Below are 7,272 nucleotides of genomic sequence, written 5' to 3' on the forward strand. Positions count from 1 at the left end.
TGTGCCCTCTTTCTGCCTTTCAATGGAGAGAAGAAAGGAAAGCACTATACCATAAGAGCAGTGCTTGTTTGGGACATACTCCAGCATCTTCTGAACCAGGTCAAAGAGATTCTTGTGGTCAGAATCCTGGCATGTCATGAATTCTTTCATGAAAATAAAAAAATGTTTGGTTGTTTATCTTAAATTACACTTAAAGTTTCTGTCCTCAAAGGCATTTTCCCTGTCACATCTTACCTTCAGTGGCTTATAGGGGGTTGATAAGTATCTGCCACCAGGATTTTATTCATCCCAATTGAGCTGTCCACAACAGAAAAATTTTCATTTCCTTAGCCAAACAGACTGTATGTGTTACTCAGACATTCTGTTTTGTCCCTGCAGTAGAAGTTTACCAACGTGTGTGTTCGTAGCTTGGGATCTGATCTGGGAATATTCCACAAGAGTGGCCAGCTTGTCAAAGACAGCAAAGGGATGACTGGCTCTTAAACCTAATCTGAAAATACTTAAATTACACTGTAGCAGTCCAGGTACATAAAAATATAATTACCTGCTTTTTAAAATCATGTGATATGGCAAAGACCCCCAGGGTCATTGCCATGGCTCTGAAGGGAAACCTAGAGAGACATTTTTGTTCATTGTTAGAGGAAGTTATTGAGAACTATTTTTCACCATACCCTGCAACCAATAATCGGTTTCAGATTAAGGAAAAAAGAGCTGTAGTACTCTGTTTCCTGAAGTTAGTGTGTACTAAGTTTTATCCCTTGAGGATTTTTCCCCTTGATGCTACTTTTTTTTTTTTTTTACTTTGCTGATGAATCTCAAGTTTCAGCAATACTGTCAAGATTACAAAGTTGAGGTATTTGAATTTGCTGATGGTGACAGATGAAGCTACATCTGTTACTAGCATGGCTTGTAAATTACAAATGTTAAGAGGGTGATCCTTCACACCAAGCTGCTGCCAAAATGTTGACTGAAGGCAATGTGTAGAAGTGTTGTGCTCGTACCCTTCCCTTGTGCCTACATCTCTCTTCAGTTTGGCAATGGAGAAAGGCAGCTGAAGTTCTTGCATGAATCACTCCCCTTAGTCCCTGCTTCTCCAGCATTTTCACTCACCTGAGGAGTATTACAGACACTGCATCATTGTAAGGTTCACAGCAACTTACAGGAAGTAGTGCTGCTCCAAGGCAGTATTCCATGAGAATACACTGTATGCTCCAAACATCTCATGGTTGTGACTATCCCAGTGTTGTGAAAGGATTCAGAAGGTTCTTGATACCAGACCCCAAAACAGTCCAAGAGCTCAAGGAAGAGAGCATTGCCCTGCTGCAGCGCAGCTCAACAGCGTGTGAAACCCCTCAAGTGAGAGGTCAGCCTAACAGGCTGCTACTGGCCATGGGTAACTGCAGGAGCTCTGTACTGGCCTGTGGGCTCCTGAGTGTCTAATACTCATCATCAAATACTGCACATCCAAAGCCCACAGCTTTCATCTCTGAAGGCAAAGGTGCTGAGCCCCAGGAGCTCAAAAACAATGCAAACATGTCCATGGTACTCAAACCACTCTAACATCTGGACACAGTGACTACAAAGGCAGGAACATGACATGATTTGCAACAGTTGCATTAATGCTGAGACACACACATCCCATACTACAGAAGGTGACACAGAAATCCTAAAGCCAAAACAAAGTACGGGTGGCTTTGTGTACTCACTTGCCAGGATCCAGTGCCTTTACATATTCCAGTACTAGGACTTCCTAAGCTGCTTTGGAGCAGCTGAGGTAATTTTTGATTGTATTTTCATAGCTACGTTTGCCTCTTCTGAAAAGATGGGATTGAACAGTGATTTTAGAAGAGTGATTAGACCAGCAACTACTTTTAACTAAGAATATTCACACATTGTTTATAGCAATGGCAACCTTTTTAGAAAAGGTGCTTTTTTAGTACATGCTGATAATATAATCAAGGTTCATCTATGCATAAAAAGACTAAAATTTCTAAAATATATCAATTATGAAAACATACTTTATACCTTATTATTGTTCTTAGAAATTAAAAGCCCCATCTACCTCCCCATGGTATTTATGTATGCTATTAAAAAAGCAAAGCAAACAAAAATAGAAGCTATTCCAGACTATTCTTGTTTAAACTGTAAATACCTACTTGAAGAACGGGACAACTCTCATCAAGGCACATTTACAGGGAAAAATAAACAAGAAATATATGCAAGTTCTACAGAAAGAAAATAACAATCCCCATCCCTAAACAAAAGAAAACATAGAAGTTTTCTAAAAGCCCTCTCAGATCTTAGGTTAGAAGAACTTTCTGTATTCGGTTTGTGTGGCCAGGTTTTGGTAGCTGGGGGGACTACAGGGTTGGCTTCTGAGAGATGCTGCCAGAAGTTTCCCCCATGTCCCACAGAGCCAATGCCAGCTGGCTCCAGGACAGAACCAGCTGTAGGACAGACCTGCCAGTGGCCAAGGCTGGCCAATCAGAGATGGTGTGAACACCTCTGTGATAAAATACTTAAGAAGCAAAAAAAGTTATGGCACAGATGTAATTGCACTCAGAGAAGAGTGAGAATATGAGGAAGAGAGGAACAGCTCTGCAGACACCAAGGTCAGTAGAGAAGGAGGGGCAGGTGTTCCACACACCAGAGCTGAGATTCCCCTGCAGCCCATGGGCAGCCCATGGTGAGGCAGCTGTGCCCCTGCAGCCCATGGAGGACCACAGGGATGCAGAGATCCACCTGCAGCCCATGGAGGACCACAGGGATGCAGAGATCCACCTACAGCCCATGGAAGACCACAGGGATGCAGAGATCCACCTGCAGCCCATGGAGGACCACAGGGATGCAGAGATCCACCTACAGCCCATGGAGGACCACAGGGATGCAGAGATCCACCTACAGCCCATGGAGGACCACAGGGATGCAGAGATCCACCTGCAGCCCATGGAGGACCACAGGGATGCAGAGATCCACCTACAGCCCATGGAGGACCACAGGGATGCAGAGATCCACCTACAGCCCATGGAGGACCACAGGGATGCAGAGATCCACCTACAGCCCATGGAGGACACCACACCGGAGCAGGTGGATGCCTGAAAGGCTGTGATTCCAGGGGAAGCCTGCAGGCAGGGACCTGTGGAGCTGTAAAGAGGAGCCCACACTGGAGCAGTTTCCTGGTAGACTTGTGATCCTGTGGGGAACCCATGCTGGAGCAGGCTGTGCCTGAAGGACTGCACCCCATGGAACAGGACCCGTGCTGGAGAAGTTCATGGAGAACTGTCTCCTGTGGGAGGGACCCCACGCTGGAGCCGGGAATGGACTCTTCTCCCTGAGCAGGGGCAGAAAAAACTTGTGATAAACTGAATGTACCTCCATTCCCTGTCTCCCTGCACCCCCTGGGAAGGAGGGAGGGATGGGAAGTGATGCCTTTAAGATTTTACTTTTCAGTATCCTGCTCTGATTTCAACGGGTAATAAATTCAGTTAATATCCCCAAGCTGAGTCTCTTGTGCCTGTGATGGTGTTGGCTGAGTGATCTCTCCCTGATCTCAATTCATGAACCATTTGTTACATTTTTTTCTCTCCAGTCCAACTGCAGAGGGCAGTGACAGAGTGGGTGTGGTTTGTTGGGCATCTGTCACCCAGCCAGGGTCAACCCACCACATCTATCTAAAAAATTAATGAAGTCTGAAAAATATTCCATGCATCTTGCACTCAGTACATCTCTGACAGATCAGATGACTCTCTGCATCATGCTCTGCATTCCTGCATCTTTTCCTTCAATGGATCTTCTGGAACAGCACCAAGATCCTGCAGCCAGTCAATAAACTCAAGTGAATTCAGGTCAGAAAAACAATTCATTCAGCAGGGAGATAGGCATCCTGATACACACCAGGCCACAAGCAGTCAGCAGGAGCAATTTCAGATTCAGTCCCTGGAAATTCACAGGGCACAGAGTTTATGTTACAGGAGAAAAACATGGCAAGGAACAGATTTTCAGAGGAGATACTCAAAGTAGGAAGGCAACAAAAAATTACAATTGTTTTTCTTTTAAAAGACTGGTTCACTGAATTTTACTTTATGATTTCAGGACCCCTATTTTTTTCTTAAAGCAAAAAGGTTTAATAATTATATATAGTTTTGTTTTTTTTTTTTAATAGCCTTGTGTCCAAATTAAAATATGCGTCTTAGGCAATCAAGATTAAGTAACTTGTATGAGTATTTGGCAAGAAGCTATTTTTTAAAAAATCATAAATAGCATATACATTTGCTTTACACTGTCTTGGCTTGAGATCTTAACTTACAACTCCAATCTTCAGGATTTTTAACAGTGTAACAAAAATCAGAAAACCCATCCTGCTAGTGGGACAACATCATCCATAATTCATATCTACAGATTTCTCATTGATATTTGAAAAAGTCAGTCTAGCATGACCCCCTTGCTATTTCAGTGATACTTAGTGAAAATCTAGTTTAAAAGCTTGTCTTCGGATTTCAGAGTAGGGGTTATTCAAATGCTTGTCATAATACAAATTTTGAAGGCATAAAAGTGATGCCTGTATTTCAAGTACTCCAAGAGATGGTTATTGTTCATTAATCTGCTCAAATATAGTCAGTGAACAAATAGCAGGACCATGTTCTGTGGTATCACAAGCATATGTACAAACTATACATTTTCACTAAAGGAAATGCAATCCTAGCAAAAAACTGTCAGCTACTAATAGGAGCCAAAGGAATAAACTTCTGTTATCCACAGAATTCCCCAGACCCAACACTCAATTACTACTGACAGATGAGAATCTACCTTCTTAAAATAAAAAAAAAAAAACCCCAAACCTAATTTAAATTGGTCCTATCACCTGTGGAGGTTTAGGGTGACATGTATTACAAAGTGTCTTCTATTTCCTTTTGCCACCAGCTGTCGCATTAGACCAGATCCCTGGCTACTATGATGCCCAGTGTCACATCATTCCTTGGACTTGTGACTGCAAACTTCAAAACTGTGTCTCTGACAACAGCCCCTTTCATTCACAGATTTGGTTTCTGAATCACTGCTACAAAAAACCAATCCAATAAATGTAATTAAAATCATTCCAGTGCCCCTGTGAAAGCAGGTTTTTGTTTTAAGCTGCAAGACATCTTTCTTGAAATACCTTCAACTCAAAAATTAATCCACTATCACATGACCTGATCAGAATAATTAAAATCTTAAAACATGCCTGCTGATACCAGAAGTCCAGAAGTTATTTACCTGCCAGGAGTTTCAGAAAGATGTTTGCAGCCCTTTTTTCCTGTCCACTTCAGAATGGTGTCCCATTCTTAACTTCGTTGCACCTTCTGCAAAGTGGTCTTTTATCCCTGTCAGGACCATTAGTTTGACTGGAATTCCCAAAGTGTAATAAAGGTATTTATTCTTTGAATTACATCCTACAGACAAACAATTTTCAAAGCCATTAATTATCAAATGTAAACTATAACGAAGATTGTATTTTTCCTCAATATTTCAATTTTTGGCTTTTTTCTCTGTTCTTTCTTCCATGTTATTTTTCAGTTCAAGAGCTTTTTTCAAATTAATTGCTTTTGATAGGGGAACTTAAACCTGTAACCTTCTCCTTAAAAAGACCTATCATGGCTTGGACACTGGACCCTCCTGCAAAGCTACTCAAGGCCCCCAGTGCTGCATATTCTAGGAAGAAAGGCTTCTGTGCGCTTAACAAGGGCAAATATTGCCCAGTGGGCTTTTTCAAGACTTCAGTGACGTTTTTCCATGGGAGACAATAAAACTCGGGTTATCTCCCAGTTAGTTTGCCCCAAGAGGAAAAGCGCACTCGCTGCCCACCCGTCTTTTATGCCCCTTTTCAACCCCAAGCCGACTGCAGCACCTCAGGCCGGAGGGCTGAGGGACGCCCCGGGCGGGCGGAGCGAGAGGGACGCGGGGCTGGGCCGCGAATCCCCGCCCCGGCGAAGGGCTCCGGCTCGGCCCGAGCACAGGCTCCGGGAAAGGCTCCGGGAAAGGCTCCGGGAGCGGCTCCGGGAGCGGCTCCAGCCCCGCAGAGCGGCCGGGGCCATTTTCTGCCCGCCCAAGAAGGCGCAGCAGAGAACATGGCGGCCTGAGGAGGGCAGAGGTTTGTGGCGGGGAGCGGGGGGACGGACTCCGATTGCGAAATGGTCAATTCTTACCCTGGTGACGAGGCTGTTAGGTGTCTGTGACTGCCTTGGACGTGGTTAGTGGTTCTCTGGAATCAGCTTACCTGATGTACAAGTTTGGCACTGTTCAAAGATCATGCGTCATTATTTTGTTCTTGCCCACTGCTCTCCATCTTAGACCAAGTCCAGGAAAACAGACATTTTAATACAATTTTGAAAAGGTTGTTTGTAATTTTGTCCCAATAGGATCACACTCCTTTCAATACACAGCATTAGATTAAAAAAAAAAAAAAAGAAAAAAGAAAAAAATCTAAATTTAATGTGTATCTTCCAGAGAGCAAAATACTTGGTACTGCTGTATTTGCACATATTCTATGAACAGCCTTCTTTTTGTGGAGGAAAAAAAAAAAGACCTGAAATTGTTGCAGTTCAGTGCAGTTTTAAATTACTAATTATTTACAGTTCCTTTGCACTGTAGGAAATTTCCCAGAATGTCCTTCCTCCTGCATGTCAGTAGTGTCAGTCAAGAGTGCTATTGCACACTTCAGTCTACTTGCTACTGCTGCTGGTTATAGGGAAGAGACAGAGCACAAAGCTAAAAGAATAAAATCCTTTACCTGACTGACTGAAGTATTACACTAAAATATATTGTCTGGAACAAGGGCTGGGAGCTTAAAGCAACAGCCCATGAAGAATTTAGAAACTGTCCCAGCAAGCCGGTATTGATTAGCTATGCTCATTAATGCCTCAGTAATCTGTACCTGGCATCTTTGCCTTTCTCTTGCAAATGAGTTCTCATTATTTTAAGAGGCCAAGTCCAAAATAGGATATAATGGTCTGAAGCAGACTGCAAGTCAGCTGGACCTTGGGCCTCCCAAGGATTACAAAGTGTACATAAAAGAATGGGCTTTGCTAAGGGGATGCCCACTGGGGCTGGGGGAAGAAGTCCAAAATGGCTCTCTTATCTGTTCAACATCATGTGACCACAGCCTTTTTGACAGTGCTCTTTGTTGTGTTTACCCCCTAGTCTTTGTGCAAAAAAATGAAGAAAAAGAAGTTACAATAAATCCATGTTACTTAATTTCAATCAACAGCTATGTAAGGACAGAAATACTCTTTCATA

Source organism: Corvus hawaiiensis, chromosome 7 (assembly GCF_020740725.1).
Source record: "Corvus hawaiiensis isolate bCorHaw1 chromosome 7, bCorHaw1.pri.cur, whole genome shotgun sequence".
Taxonomy (NCBI): Eukaryota; Metazoa; Chordata; class Aves; order Passeriformes; family Corvidae; genus Corvus; species Corvus hawaiiensis.